The sequence below is a fragment of the Pleurodeles waltl genome, chromosome 4_2 (genome assembly GCF_031143425.1).
Source record: "Pleurodeles waltl isolate 20211129_DDA chromosome 4_2, aPleWal1.hap1.20221129, whole genome shotgun sequence".
Lineage (NCBI taxonomy): Eukaryota > Metazoa > Chordata > Amphibia > Caudata > Salamandridae > Pleurodeles > Pleurodeles waltl.
This window is the reverse complement of record NC_090443.1, coordinates 840,443,834-840,460,597: the sequence shown is the minus strand read 5'-3', so window position 1 is coordinate 840,460,597 and position 16,764 is coordinate 840,443,834. Positions and strand designations below refer to the sequence as shown.

The window sequence follows — 16,764 nt, the reverse complement described above, 5'->3', positions numbered from 1 at the left end:
AGTGATATTTGTTAGTGCAAATCGTGACAACTAGGCCAAAAGCTGTTTGGACTAACACACAAGGTTGTTAAAAAAGGAAACATTTGTGTAATAGAACTTTAACCAGTTGCAGTTGTGCTTTGTATTAACATGTTAATGTCATGTTAACATATTGCATATGAATGATGCATTTTATATAGCTTCTCATTGCACTACAATGCATGAGTTGTACAATTACAAGTGTACCTTCGTCACTTTAATGAATGTGTAAATATACTAGTTTCAGGTTATTCATTTCACAAAACACAACATAAATACAGATAAAGTGCAAAAATATGGCTGATTACAGAGAGACATGTTTAACAAATAAATACCATAAAACTGGGAGCCCTAGCTATAATCTAGTTAGTCAGGTGTATGAGACTCTCAAATACAGTAAACCACATAGCTTTCAGAATACATTTTTCACTAAGATTTACATATAATTTAAATACAAATATTTACATAAAATTATAATACAAATATAATTCGATTCTTAGAACTAGAATAGTGAAGGAAAGTCCTGATTTTATTAAAGACACTGAGATGAACATTATGCTTTAACTTGCAACTTTTATAGCAGTCACAAATCACAAGTGTAGCCTTTTGTCTTGAGGTGAAGACAAATGAAACTCCATAAATGAAACAGCAGAACATCATTAGAACAAACCCATTAGAAATACTAAAACAGCTTATTGTGAATTCCCAGGGTACTCGTCAGGAATATCCAGAAGCCTGGACACTTGAGCTTCATATGGGTCCTATTGAGATGAAGCCTTAAGAAGAACCAGGGCTTGTAACAATCTAATCTAAGAGAATCAAGAACAATTGTAGAATAGAAAATTAAACGGGAGGGAAACAAAACATCTGACATGATGTAGACAGGGGAGGAATAACATTTACCTCAGTGTATTTCATACATTCAGGACTTTCCTTCACTCTTCTAGCCAGAAACATCACAAAACCAGACGTTCATTTGATGCTTGTTTAAGATCATTCACTAATACCAAATAGACATGAGCATCCAGCCTATTTGGTAGTAATAAAGTAATCAACGTTAATACTCTGGACCAATCAGCGGGTCTAAGAATGTCCTCTAACCTAGTTTCAGCCAAAAAGGGGCTGGAGACCATGTCTTCTCTAGTGGAATGAGCCCCAAGGTTTTTTGTATCTTTTTTAGCCAAAGACGCAGCCTAAGCTCATCTGATTAAAGTAGAAGGTACAGGTGCATGTGATTTGAGAAAAATTAACAAATGAGGAGTGGGCATTCTGGAATCAGTAGTCTTTAATTCATATTATGAATATGACGGAAGGAAGTTCAGAACTGAAGGGAAACTTGCTAAAAATAGATGAGGATTCCTTTTTACAGGCCATCTAACTCTAAGCTTGCCAAGCTTTCTTGTAAGTCTTGATGGTACCCAAGGCACAAGAACATTTTATGAGGTTAACAACAGAAGATGAAAGGGCCATCAGTGACCAAGAATATCAGAAAGTTCCAAAGCCATTATATGTAACTTAGCAGAGAGGTTCAGATTGTGGCTCTTGTTGTGTGGATCCTTGAATTTGGTGACGGTGAAATGGGAGCAATGCAGGAATATCTATGGCCACTTTGAGGAGAGATCTGAGCCTTCCACAGTGGAGAAATTAGAACCACCACAGCCTTCTGTCTAAGGCACTGAGCCCAGCACCTGGAATCATCAGAAAAGGAGAAAAAGTGTAAATGTGACCAATCTTGGAAGAACATGTCTACGGCAAGAGGTTAGTGTAATAGCCAGACAACAGTGAGTTCAACTTTAAGACAAATATCTATTGGCAACAGGCCCCAGTGATGAGTCACGGTTTGGAAAACTACTAGATGAAGTCTCATGTCATGAAGGCACCTGGAGTACCAACCTGCCACCATGTGAATGCCAGGAACAAATTCTGCCCTAATAAACTTCTTACAGGGACAGAACTGCAAAAATGCCTTTGCCAACCCTGTCAGGGTTTATGTATTGGACTTCAGAAATGTTCATCCACAGAAGTATGGTGAAATGTGTCTTATCTTTAGTGCAATCGAATGGCAAAGGAGCATGCACAAGCTCTAAACAATTGATATGAATTGACAATTCCTTTACAGATCATGCCCCCCAATTGAGTACTGAAGCTTCTAAAGAGCTCATCTCCACACACTGGCATGTAACTTAGACTAGATCTGGGTACCTGATGAAGATGGTTCGACGATTTGAAGCAACTAAATGGTCTTGCCACCGCATTATCTCTTCTCAATTGTTGTTGTCTAAAAATACTTTCTCTCTATAGAGAGATGCTTCCATAAATGTCTCATGCTTGCAATCTTGCATACGTGGTAATGAAGGAGTCATGCAAATGCAGCTTAAATAGATAATGCCAAATGTCCTGCCATTTTGGCCAGTTTCCTGAGGGTTGTGTGAGGCTGTGACAACATCCTTATATATTCCGATAAGCTATCTAAGACTTTGCAAGTTGTAAAATGTCTTATTTATTTGGGTTCTACAGAAACACCTGGTTAAACATGGAGCAGAAGACATGATCAAAGAGGTGAGACACAAATTGGCAAACCCTTGTGTGCAAAGTGAAACTGAAGTATCCTCCTTTGACCACAATAATTGGAACAGAGGTAGGAGGCTTTACAGTCTAGTGTCACCAACCATTCTCCTGGAAAAAGAACATCCCTGAGATTAACATTTACCTCCATTTTAAAGTGACCTGTCTTTTTTTGTTTTTCTTTTCCATTTTTGGGTCTCAATCGGTCCAAAAACCATTAGGATGGCATGAATGCATCCTCTGCACATAAATTAATTGGTCTTAGAGAGAACCTTGAAACAACAGAGAGAAGAACCATTTGGGAAAGCCTGTATGGTTTGAAAAACCCAGTGATTCTCTGAATTGCATGCTAAATTTGAAGAAATACATTTTGCAACGTATTAATAGAAGGAAAGAATATGTGATGCTAGCCCTTAGAAAAAACTTTCCTTTATTACACAAGACATATTGAACCAGTCTCCTTTAGGGGAAAAAAAGGAACATGTGTGGATTGCTGAAATTGGCCTCCACATGGGCACAGTTGTAACTAGTTTCTGAAGTATTAATGGTTGGCACAACAGTTCCTAGACCAAACGGCTTTGTAAAAAACGGTTTCCCAAACTCTCTCTTCAAACATAATTGTACTTTGTATAGTGGGTAAAAGCTTTGACCTATACCCCCATTTTATTTATAAAATGGTCACCGACCTATGTCCCCATTTTATTTATAAAATGGTCCCTTAAAAATGAAACACTGAGGTACTGGACGAGTTGCTGAGCTTGCAAGCTCACACAATACGTAATCAATCTTAAGCAACAAACCATTGGGTCTTTCCAATAAAATAGCCAGTAAAATAGCCACATTGGGATAATCATCAGAACACAAAGCTCATTGAAGTCAGTTAGACAAGACAATATACTGAATCCTTAAACTCCTTGGCTCATTCTCAGGGGTCTATAATCTTAGTAAATAGATCCACCAAATCTAATGGCTTTTCATGGCAGGAGACCCAGGACTTCTCAATACCATTTTTTGGATCACAGAAACAAATGACATTTTACTTGTTTCATTAAACCTTTAAACCCTTTATAAAAAAAAAACAGACACATGACAGTGGATCCTCCAGACGTCGATTCTTACACCTTAACCTTTAGGTCCCAAGTGACCCTCCCATGTTTGGTGAAAAAGGTATACAAGGGAGGGGCAGCTGTGGAATTGGGGTGCTGTATAAGAGATGGATCCAACATAGGGTTACCAATGGGATGTGGAACTGACCATAGTTCTGGAATACTCTTGTCTTTAGGGACAGGGGCAATGGACAATTTTTGTCTTTCGAGCAGGTCACAACCAATAGCAGAAAGTATTGGAATCATTACATTAGAATTGTCAGAATCAGTGGTATTATACTTATCACATTCATACTTTTGTGCTTTCTCCAGAACAATATTAGGTTATTTGTTTCTCTTTCATTCTACCTCCAGACATGTGTCAAAGGACTGAGTATTGTTACCTTGGCCAGTTAAGAACCACTATTCAGAAAACACTGAAAGTCCTGGAATGATTAACAGTTAGCATTATCTGAATCAGTAATATACCTACCTTTTAAACATTTTCCAAAACAACATTAGGCAATTTCTCCATCTTGCATCCTCCAGACATGAAATCAAAAGATTAAGGGGGTCATTCTGACCCCGGCGGTCTTAGACCGCCGGGGCCAGGGTCGGCGGGAGCACCGCCGACAGGCCGGCGGTGGCCCGCAGGGCATTCTGACCGCGGCGGTAAAGCCGCGGTCAGACCGGCAACACTGGCGGTCTCCCGCCAGTGTACCGCCGCCCTTTTGAATCCTCCAAGGCGGCGCAGCTAGCTGCGCCGCCGAGGGGATTCCGACCCCCCCTACCGCCATCCAGTTCCCGGCGGTCCGCCCGCCGGGAACCGGATGGCGGTAGGGGGGGTCGCGGGGCCCCTGGGGGCCCCTGCACTGCCCATGCCACTGGCATGGGCACTGCAGGGGCCCCCGTAAGAGGGCCCCTACGAGTATTTCACTGTCTGCTTGGCAGACAGTGAAATACGCGACGGGTGCAACAGCACCCGTCGCACCTTCCCACTCCGCCGGCTCGATTACGAGCCGGCTTCATCGTGGGAAGGACGGTTTCCCCTGGGCTGGCGGGCGGCCTTTTGGAGGCCGCCCGCCAGCCCAGGGGAAACCTCAAAATACCCACCGCGGTCTTCCGACCGCGGTACGGTATTTTGGCGGCTCCCGCCGGGCGCGCAGTGACCGCACCCGGCGGGAGTCAGAATGACCCCCTAAGTGCCAATATCTTTGAGCATTTAGAAACAGCTAATCACAATACCCACAAATGGAAACCCATTTGTGGGTATTGTAATCTTATGGGAATGCAAAACTTTATATTTAAGATTTTCGTTCCAATCAGAATTTCTTTGGCTATAGAGAAAGACTCACCAAAAGAGTGTACAACTTTAGAATGGGATGTGTGCAACCTGTTACAACCACCAGGTCAGGGTGAGGCTTTTCGCAATTGTATAGGCGTAGAAGCCAGCAACTTAAGCCAGGAACTTCAAAACAGAAATAGAGAAGGGAGAAATTAGATATAGGTGTAATCATTTCTTCTCCTTCAAATTCAGAATCTTGAAACATATTTGGCCCTTCATAACTATTGTCATCATAAACTCAAATTTACATAAAAAACAACTGGAACAGTATAAACACACACAGACAGGTATATTTATTTACTGAACTCTAAGGATTAAGTATTGAAAGGGCCACATGTGTAATCTATAATTTTCATTTGTACTATTTATACCATGCACCAAACAGTCTGTTTTCTGTATGCACAATACTATCAGAAATCCACCTTCACAAAATGTTGCCAAAGCTTCCTTAGTGATATTGTAGGTGTAGACATAAATGCATATGGGCTGTCATGTGACCAATAATTAGTACATTGCTCTAGTGCTGAATCTATTTTACATTAGCAATCCATGCAAGAAAGAAACATTTCCAGGGTTCAGCTTTTCAGATGGACAGTATAAACATAAAGGTGAGGGCCCAGGTACAGAGGACTTGTCTGTCTTATCACTGTGTTAAACAACTGGGATGAGTCTCATGTAGTGTGCCTCTGCTCAGTGGCATCACACAGAGGTCATGACAAATATTGGCCAGATAGCCACAGCAGAAGCTTCCTCTCATCTGTGGAGTACTGCATAACTCCCCAGGTTTTCTCCACATTATGTACAAAGTGCAGGTGTCCTATGCAGGACTTGTTTATCACCAGGCGCATGGCCTTGCTTCCTCTGTACTGCTTTCAGTGTCAGATTCTGGCTTCAAAGGTTGTGGATACCTTCGCCTGATAATGGCCTCAGGATTTCCACGATATGCAGAGGCTTGTCCTTTGTATCTTGAGATTTTGAGCAAGGGTGTCGGTGATCAAACTTTTTTGGTGCAGAATGTTTTGCGTTCTTGTTCTCAACTTGACATGTAATACCCACTCCCCTTTTGATGGCTCTATGTTCAGTTATTCAACGCCAGCTAAGGTTGACAACCTGGTTTGGGGATTTTCTAACGAGGGGATTTTCTAATGAGGTGACTACCGCGGACTTGCAGGTATTCCCGTTTGAGGGCATTTTTTCATTGCTGAGCCTCCTTTCGGGCTTGTAGGAAAGGCATGTGTGATCCGGAATTGTAACAGGATCCATATTTAGTCAATTCTGATGGATGGCATTAACAACGGATACCTGCCTGTACTCTGAGGGTTCAAAGGTTAACCACCAGGGCTTGCAGGAAAAATAAGAGTATTTTAATGAAGCTGGAGTATTATGCAATGTGTTTTCTTGAGGGATAGTCTGTGGCTAGGCCTCTGTTCAAGATGGTGGTTCTCTCTTGGGATCTTCCAATTCCTTTTCAGGCCTTGTGTGCCTTTGGGTGAGATGTTCTCAAGGTTCTTCTCTCTTAAGAATCTGTTTCTTACAACTATCAACTCTGCCAAGCAGTTGGAGGACCTGAGTTCTCCGGTTGGTGCTCCTGTTTTCTTAGTTGTTTCCCTAAAAGTACTTCTCAGGTTGGGGCCACACTCCAGTCCAAAGTTTTCTTCAAGGCTAAATCCGGAGCAGGAACTTACTCTTACTTCCTTCTCCCCAAACCCAGTCTCTGGGAGGTTACAGGATCCTTATACTCTTAATAGGCACAGGATAATTGCTTTCTATTAGTCCAAGACAGCTGATTTTCACTGCTGTGATTCAGTTTGTCACTTTTTTGTATGGCTTGAAAGGACCTTAAACTTTCAGTGCCTTCTCCCATCAGGTGGGTCAGATTTGTGATGTCTGCTGCCTCAGCTCGGCTACAGTTAGGGAAGCAATTTCTTCTTTCATTCATTTACGAAGAGGATGTCTGTCTCCTGAGCCAAAGAGCAGGGAGGAACCATTTTTTTAGATCAGCAGGGCAACATCTTGGGCTTTGCCCTCAACTTTCATTCTTCATTAGCAATTGCAGACTGGAGGAGGTGATGATTTGGAGTATGGCTTCTAGGCATTAGCTTCTAATTCCATTGGTTAATGCCGGTCTGTTGCCTTACATGTTTTGTTTGCAGTATGTTGGTCACAGATGGGTTGAAGGCATAGGTTGATGCTCATGAAGTAAAGGAGGAGGTGGCAAAGAGACCACAGGAGGCAAAGCCAGATTACTTACCTCTACCCTACATTTCTCCTGGGGCCATTTTTCTCATCCCATATGTTACTATCCTACCCTCAAGCCCAGTTTGGACTTGGTTTCCAATTGGAACTGTTGGATTTGTAACTAAAGGACAATCTGTAGGTGTTATGTTCCATTATAATTTCTCCCTAGGGCAGGAAATAAAGGTTTTGGGGCTCTATTTAACAAGAGAAGGTGTACCCTGCACCTTAAGTAATGAATGGGGCAGGAAAGATGGTCTTATGAGTAATGAAGATCACCAATAAGTAATCAGGTCAACCATACAAAAACACACTCCAAACAAGAATATTACAGGCCACAGACATGCAAGGTTTACTCAACACAAAAAGCAGCAAAGCAAGCTTTAGTCACACATAGAACAAATACAACTGAGTGCAAACATCTCTTATGTGCAAACGTAGTAAAGCAGTGTAGGCTTCCCAGACAGAATAGCTATTCCATTGACAGAAGGAGTCCTAGCTTCCCCATGGATGTCATGCAGGGGTCACCAGGGGGTGCAATTGCGACCACTGGCTTCCCCTCTGCGACCCCTGGCCTCAGGCGTGGCAAAATCAGTTTAAGGAATGCACAGGCAGGCATGCTTATGGACTTGGGTTGGAGCTCTACTTTCCTTGTTTTTTTCTTTTCTTATTACACTATTATGCTACATTATTCACTATTAGTGTAATAAAGAATGGAGTACAGTTAGCTAGAATATGACCATCCCTAAGGTGAGTAAAACAGGCTTTTAAATGTATGTTGTGTGTGTGTGCTTCGGATGAGAGTTTTTTATGTGAGCGACAATTTATGTATGTGTGTGTATATGTAAGCATGTGTGTGAGTGAATGTAAAGGTCAAATGGCATGTCATGTCACTTCCGCTACCCCTGGCATTTTGGTGAATCGACGTTCATGCCCTTCCCTCATACAAATAGAGAGTATCCCTGATATACTACAATCGAGAGAGCAGAATGTTTCCTAATGACACTTATCCTCCACATGAGCCACCATACAGAAGCCAAAGGCAGGTTTCCTGGTGAGGCACGTGTGTGCATAGCAGTCAGGACTCTCAGTGTGCAGGTAGACACTGGGCAGGCCACTGGAAAAGTAGCTTGCATATCTTGTTGGAGGAAATCCGAATTTCCACTAAACATTAACATTTATAATTAATATGTCAGGACGAACTATTGAAGAACATTGTCAACGTATCTTTGAGCATATTTTCTTCCTAACCTTGTGTCCTCAAACTTGGAGAGATGTTTGCTTAAGACAATTTCTTGGTTTCTGTAATGTTTGAAGACTTCTCCTGTTAAGGCTTGCAAATTTTTTTTATTTTGAATGCACCAACTAAGGTGAACAACTACAGACTTTAAGCAGTAAGAACGAACTTGTACTGCATTTACTATGATGCAATGGATTTGACTGCATGCTGGAGTGTAAGGCAGGGTGCTCCTGACTGTTTCTTGTTTTTCTTTTAGTCAGCTTTGCAGTTGTATTTCTGTTTCTTTTAGACCCGAGAAGCCACTTTTAACTCATGAACAAATTGTAAATGCCCAGTTGCAGGAGTAAATGAAGATAAACTGAACAGTTCACATGCTTATTTACTGCAAGCACATGAAACTGGACAAGAACCTCAGGTGTGAACCAAAAGCTAAAGGTAAACCAGTAAGCCCCAGAGGAGCCAATGTGATGCTGGTAGCTCAGCCCAGAAAAGTCAGAGCCTCAGAGCCTTCCTAGCTGTCATGAGTAGAATGGAATTTTATGACAAGACCGGAGGCTCATATTATGCTATCTTTTTTTGCTTTTAATCGAATTAGAGCCACAGTCAAGAAACATAGAAACAATCCCAAGTGCAAGTGAGCAAGCAGCCAATGGGAGAAAACAAAATATATCATACACAAATCAGACCCAGGCAGCTACGTAAGGTATATCAATCTTGACAGCAAGCAGCCCTCTTTTCTTGCTGTTCGCAGTCAAGATAAGCATACTTTCCATTACATGCCAAATGTTATCCTTTATCGTATATTGTGCAAGTTGTGTTTAGTTTGAGACGTATTTAATGGTTTATTGACTTAACCTTTTGCTCTTCATTGCTTTGCGATGTTATTTTACAGTTTTCAGGCTCCCCAGTCCCCACCCATTACCTCTTAGTGCCAGCCTAAACCGCTTCCGGTTACCGCGTGCATCTTGTTAACGATGCAACTCTACTGTCTGTCAGAGCGCGTCGTCTATGCGCTCCTTCCTCGTGCCTAAAAATCATCGCTGTGCCACTCCCACGTGGCCCTTCATTACAGAGCTCCAGCAGCAATAATTCCTTGTTATTTCCTGTGAGGGCGCGACCTTTCCTTCAGCCGGTCACACCCCTCTTCATTGGCCTCAACATTTTGCTCCTCCCTTCCTCACTGAAATCTCCTCCCAGAACACTCCCCTTAATTTTTTAACCCTTTCCTTACCAAAATTGATTTTTCATCATTTCTAAAAAAGACTAATGACAGTGAAGAGGGGTTTAAAAGTAATTTAAATAAATGTATTCAATCCTCTATCGCCAAGGCGGTTTCTGCCTCAATGACCAAGGTTTCCAAGCAATTTGAGAATACTGTGTCATCTTCTATGTCACAATCTACCCTGGCCCTATCTGCGGGGGAAAGCAGTAAGTGCAAAGCCACAGTGGCTTCTCAAAACACCAAACTAATTCTAATTCTGCGCATTTGGATGGTGAGTCTTCCTCACAATTGATAGAGGACGATGTTCCTCACAGGCCTCCTAATCAGGAGAGAAAAACTTCAGGCAGTAAACGTAAGTCAAAAAACAAAACAAACATTTATCTCCTGCCCAAAAGATTGTGATTTCTACTATAAAAGACACAGATGACGATCTGGATGATCCTGATTCAGATGATGATGCAGACGACACGCATAGTTCAGATTTCTGGTCTGGTTCTCTTCCTAAAAAGCAAAAATTGTGTCTCTTGACTGATCCTTTTGATTCCAAAACAATTTTTATGATTTTACGATTCCGTTATGAATCCAGGACCTAAAGCTGATGGGTTATTGTTTGGAGATTCCTTCATCAAGGAACTCAGCAGGTACGTCACTATGTTTGCATCCCTGGTCCAGGATCAACAGTCACTTAAGAAGGTTTTCAACAATCATGTTTTTGCCAGGGCTGGTAGAGGAAGGAGCCGCTTTACCAGCCGCTTTGCCAGATCTCAAGGCTACAGAGGCTCCTCGAATTCTTCCAAAAAGAATATCGCCCACAGTTCTACCCCCAGAGAACAAGAGGGGCTAGGGTTGAAATCAGCTGAACTTCAGAGCACATCACCCAGCAAGTAAGTGTTCCTTTTGGCCATCTTTCCGTAGGGAGTCGCTTAAAATGTTTTCTCCACAGATGGAAACATATCCCCTCAGATCCGTGGGTTCTAAATACAGTTCAGGGCCATTGCATAGAACTCTACAAAAAACCTTTTCAAACGTCTCTTCCCTTTCCCCTAACTTTCTCCTCAAGAATATCCTCCCTAATTTCACAAGAAATTCAAACGCTCCTTCACAAACATGCAATTCAAATAACCCATCAACATCCAACAGGGTTTCTAAGTTCTATTTTTCTGGTTTAAAAGAAGAACAAGAAAATGAGGCCGGTCATAAATCTAAAACAGTTTAACCAATTTGTTGTGTATCAACACTTAAAAATTGAGACTATCTTGCATCTCAGGGATGCTTTACTACAAAACGATTGAATGGCATGACTCGATCTCCAAGAAACTCACCTCACTATTCCTATTCATCATCATCACAGAAAATTCTTACAATTTCAGTGGCAGAATCAAACTTATCAATTCTCCCCTCTTCTTTTTGGTCTGTCATCAGCCCCAAGGTGTTTCACCAAATTAATGAAACCCGTGGTGGCTCATCTCAGAGCTCAGGGCATCAGATTATTAACTTACCTGGACGACATCCTCTTAATGAGATAAAAATCTTCATACACTTCACAAACAAATCTTTTATACTTCTTTTCTTCTATCGAACCTAGGCTTCATAATAAAGAGAGAAAAGTCTATTTTGACTCCTTCTCGAGTCATGGAGTTTCTCGGATTTCTGGTAAACTCCACATAAGAGACTCTTCATCTGTACCAATCGAAAATAAATGCTATAAAATCAGAGATAACCCAATCTTTACGGCTTCCCTCTCTCTCCCTCAGGTCTCTTACAAGGATTGTAGGTCTACTTTCTTCTTCCATTCAAGCCATTTTTCCAGGAAGTCTCCACGATCGAGCCCTTCAGAAATTGAAAATTCGTAATCTCCGCAAAGATCTTGCTTACTCAGAATCCATCCCACTGGATCAAGACTCCTGTGTAGAACTTCCATGGTGGCTAGATCACCTAGACGCTTGGAATGGCAAGGCTATCTTTGCATCAGCACCCGATCTTGTGTTAGAATCCAATGGAAGCCTAACATGTTGGGGTGCAAGATGTGGACCTATATCGACTGGAGGTACATGGTCTCCACAGGAGTCTTTATTGCACATCAATTGTTTAGAGATGCTTGCAGACTCCTTTGCAATCAAAATCTTTGCAAAGAACAAAGTTCACTGTTCTATCCTTCTACAGATGGACAATCTCTCTGCCGTCAGGTACATCAATCATCTGGGCAGTAACAAATCCAAACCATTAGCAGAACTAGCAAAACGTTTCTGCGAGTTCTGCCTCCAGAACAGAATTTCAGTTCAAGCAGAATACTTACCACGAGATCTCAACTCGGTTATGGATTGGTATTCCCGTCACTTGCGTGACGCCAGCGATTGGACGCTCCATCCATCTGTCTTCCATGCCCATTCACAAAAATGGGGTCTTCTACACATAGATCTCTTCGCGTCCCACCTAAATTCCCACCTTCCTCTCTTCTTCGGTTGGAGACCGGATCCCCTAGCCTTAGCAACAGATACCTTTCTGCAGGACTGGTCCCAGTCAACAAACTACGCTTTCCCTCTTTTTCTGATGATCAACAGGGTACTTGCCCAGGTGCGACAACAAAAAGCCATTCTGATCTTGGTGGTTCCCTTCTGGCAATCAATGGTTTGGTACCCTACCCTCCTAGAACTGCCAATGAAATTCCCAATTCTCCTCCCCTCCTTTCCCGATCCCCTTCTCAACCCTTAGGGTTTTCCTCATGACCTTGTCCTCAACAACACATTTCATCTTTCAGCCTGGAAGGTCACGGGTCTTCCCTCTCTTATCCAGGAATTTCGGCTGAAGCTTCAAACTATATCAGCAACTCATGGGCTCCAGGCACAATGAAGGCATATAAATCAGCCTGGTCCATTTAGTCTAGCTGGTGTTTGGGAAAATCTTGCAATCCCTTTTCAGCGGATATCTCTCTAATTGCTAACTTTCTGGCTTCTCAAGCTAGTTCAGGCAAATCTTATAGAACAATCAACCTCTATCGTTCAGCTATTTCGATAAATCATCCTTTCATAACGGCAAGCATGTTAGTGAACACCATCTAAAATTCTCTAATCCTCCTATTCCTAAATACAGTGAATTATGGGATGGTAATCTCGTTTTACAGTTGCTTTTGTCCTGGCCTGATAATGATTCATTATCTCCCAAAATGCTTTCAGCTAAATTAACAATGTTATTATGTTTGGTTTCGATAAAGCAGCTTTCAGATGTAAAGGCTTTAGATATTTCAGCATGTCATTTCACTCCTAATGGTATTCTTTTCAATGTCACAAGACGTACTAAAACTAACATTTCTACTGTCTTCTATCCTTTTTTCCCAATCAACCAAAACTGTGTGTTGGAAATTGCCTAAAATCTTATGAAAGTAGAACTTCCCATTTCAGAACGTCCTCTGTTACCCAACTCCTCATACCCTTCAGGAAACCCCACAAACCCGTTTCATCTCCCACTCCAGCTCGATGGGTTAAATGGGTCATGTCCCAAGCAGGTATTGACACCTCTAAATCTGGAGCCCATTCTTCTTGGGGTGCCATGGCTTCTAAAGCCTTTTGGGCAGGTTCCCGTTTAGAGGACATTCTGAGAACGGCCTATTGGTCTAATGATTCTATATTTTGTACTTTCTATTGCAAACCCATTTATACATCATTGTCTGTGGTTATTAATCTGCTTTAAAAAAGCATAATATGAGCCTTCGGTCTTGTCATAAAATGTAGATTTTCCAAATAAATTATGTAGGTAAGTCTTAATTTTATTAAAGACACAGAGGCGAGTATTATCCCGCCTCAGGATTTCATTAACAGTGTTTATTTCTCTCTTTCCCTCCCTTAGTCTCAGAAAACATAAGATCATCTTCCACCTAATCATCTTCATTACAACGTTTCTCCAGGCTGGAGTTTTCTAATGGTGGCTGCTTCTTCCAAGGATCCTTCTCTTTATATTCCAGACAGAACTGTTACATACCTCCATTTGGACTGGATTCAAGATTATTTCTGTCTAGTTTTGGCTGTTGGTATTATTGCATGTATTTTACCAATTCTTAATACTTTCTCATGACTATTCTCACACAAGAAAAGAGGGTTGCTTGCGGTCAAGATTGGTATACCTTACGTAGCTGCCTGGGTCTGATTGGTGTATGATATATTCAGTTTTTTCCCATTGGCTGCTTGTTCGCTTGACCTTGGGATTGGTTCTGTGTTTCTAGACTGTGGCTGCTATTCGATTAAAAGCAAGAAAAGATAGTACAATACTCGCCTCCGTACTCTTAAATGACTGACACCAAAGCAAGAACATATCATCATGAATGTAAGTGTACATTTCTTCCAGAGTTTATTAAACAGATTAACGTATTTTTTCAAATACTTCAGTGTCAGTTATGAAATGAATCCAAAAGGCCATTGTTGGTAGTCAGCAAAAAGTCTGGAATACCCATACTAAAAAATATAGGCCCTCATTATGACATTGGCGGTAAATTCCACCTACCGCCATGCCGTCTGCCGCCAACATAACGCTGCCGCGGCGGATATCCGCCAGCTATATTATGACACACACATACCAATCCGTCACTATACAGTCACACACACAAGTCCTCCAGCCTAAAGGTCTGTGATGAACTGACGGCATCCAAACCCACACCGTTACGCCAACAGAAAAACGCCCACAACATTATGACCCACGAATCACCGCAGCTGACATTCAATGGCAGTAAACCATTGGTGGTACATACCACCGCGCTCAAAATACACACACACACACATACAAAACAACACCACATTGGACAATTTAAATAACACACACCTGACATCTATACACACACCACACCCACACCACTATAAAACACACACACACATTAACCACAACCCTTTACAACTACAAACCATTGCCAACAGAGAGAGAGACAGCAAGAGCACTCACACAACCCAAGCCACATACCACCATCACCTATACACCACCCACGCACCTCACAACACGCATCCCAATACATCACCCTACACACCCTCACCCACACCACTCACACCACACTCATGGCACCACAACGACACCCCAGGTTCTCAGAGGAGGAGCTAAGGGTCATGGTGGAGGAAATCATCTGGGTAGAGCCACAGCTTTTTGGATCACAGGTGCAGAAGATATCCATTGCTAGGAAGATGGAGCTATGGTGGAGAATCGTTGACAGGGTCAACGCCGCGGAACAGCGCCCCACAACAAGGGATGACATCAGGAAGAGGTGGAACGACCTACTGGGGAAGGTGAGTTAAATTGATGCAAGACACCAGCTCGCAGTACAGAGGACTGGAGGTGGACCCCCACCTCCTCCCCCACAACTAACAACATGGGAGGAGCAAGTCTTGGCAATCATGCATCCTGAGGGCCTGGCAGGAGTAGGAGGAGGACTGGACTCTGGTAAGTCAACTCTCTATTACTATCACCCCCCTACCTGCATGCCATCACATACCCCACCCTTACCCTCACTCCCATTACTCCACCACCTCCCACACACCCCACCATCACAACCTACTCATCCCAGTGCCAAACCCTGCATGCAACACCAATGCAGGGACACCACTCACAGACCTGCAAGGACACCTATCACAACAGCATGCACACAAGAGAGAATCACCTAGCCCACCAAATAACAACTCACACAAGGCAAAGCTGCCAGGGCAATAACAACCATAAAGGGCAACACAACAATGACCAATATGTCACACACAGAAACAATGACACTGCATTTACATCCCCACAGGTAACCCACCCAATGTCCCCAGCAGAGAGGTGCCAGCAACATCCAGTCCACCCACAGAAGAGGCCCACAGTGATAACAGCAGCTCTGCTCGCCTGGATCTGGATGACCAACCTGGCCCATCAGGGGCCTGCGGACAGTTGGTTACCCTGGCACACTCTCACACCACCACAGAGCCTCCTCCTCAGGAAACACCACCACTGCACCCACCCAGCGGGCCCATACCTCTGTCCCCAGGACACGTCAATCAGCAGTGTGTTCACCACTACAGGGACCCCAGGCCACCCAACAAACACAGGACAATCAGGGACCTGGGGTCAGTGGCAGTGGGCACACGGTTCAGGGGACAGAGGCACATGACAACAGGGAAGCTGGGAGGACTGCTGTGCAACAGGGGGAGGACAGGTCCAGGGAACCGACCCTCCAGGAGGCACTCACCGCAATCCTGGGAGCATACCAACATTCCCAGGATACGCTGGGCCAGGTTCTGGACAAGTTGCAGGAGAACATGCGGCTGCAGGAGGGACAGTGCCTGGGGATCAGGGAGGACTTGAAGGCCATAAACACCACCCATTGCAGGGGTGTTGGCAGACATAGTCAACAGTATGAGGGAGGCAGTGGCACACCACCGGGCCCCTGACACGAGCCAAACCACTGAACAGCCCTCCACGTCCGCTGCCGCTAGTGGATAGGGGGTCCCGCCACAGGACCAACAGGCCACCAGCACCCCTCCCCCTGCAGAAGGGGAACCACAACGCAAACGTTCCCTGCGATCCAGGCAGAAGCCAGAGACTATTGCCAAGACCCCTGCCAGGAAATAAGACTCTCCTGATTGTCACCCTTGTGTCCTACTCTGTCACCCTGTCCACCTTCAACTGCCATTGCTCCCCTTCCTATGCCCCCTTGGACAATGCACCTGTGATACAAATAGACTGGACCCTACCTGGACTTTCCTCCATCATCACTCCAGCCCATTGCACTACCCCCTCTTCTTCAGGGCGCTGCAATAAACACACTTTGATGAAATACAATTATGGTGCATGTCAAATGTTTTCAAAATGTATTTGTTTAGCCAGAGTAAAACATTGCAATTCAACTGTACAGTACTGTTTACATTGGAAAGACGTGTAGTTGGCTGCACTGAACACACCAGGAGCTATAGTGGGGAACCAACATCTGCAAAAAGAGATGCCAAAGGGTACAGTGAGTGGACATAGAAGTAGGAATACACAGCCTGCCAGTGACAATGTTACACATAAAACTGTCAATTATATATGTATTAACACTGTGTCTCATTGG

The 16,764-nt window shown here is 43.3% G+C and overlaps 1 long non-coding RNA gene across 1 annotated transcript in view; it reads right to left on the bottom strand.

Moving 5' to 3' along the window:
- Window positions 1–546: 546 nt before the first annotated feature.
- LOC138294219 (uncharacterized) overlaps window positions 547–16,764 on the bottom strand; it is a 37,103-nt gene continuing 20,885 nt past the window's right edge. The window contains exons 2-3 of the long non-coding RNA XR_011203278.1: window positions 5,024–5,136; window positions 547–1,706 (exon numbers count right to left, since the gene is read on the bottom strand). This is a non-coding gene — a long non-coding RNA (uncharacterized lncRNA). The remainder of the gene's footprint in view (window positions 1,707–5,023; window positions 5,137–16,764) is intronic.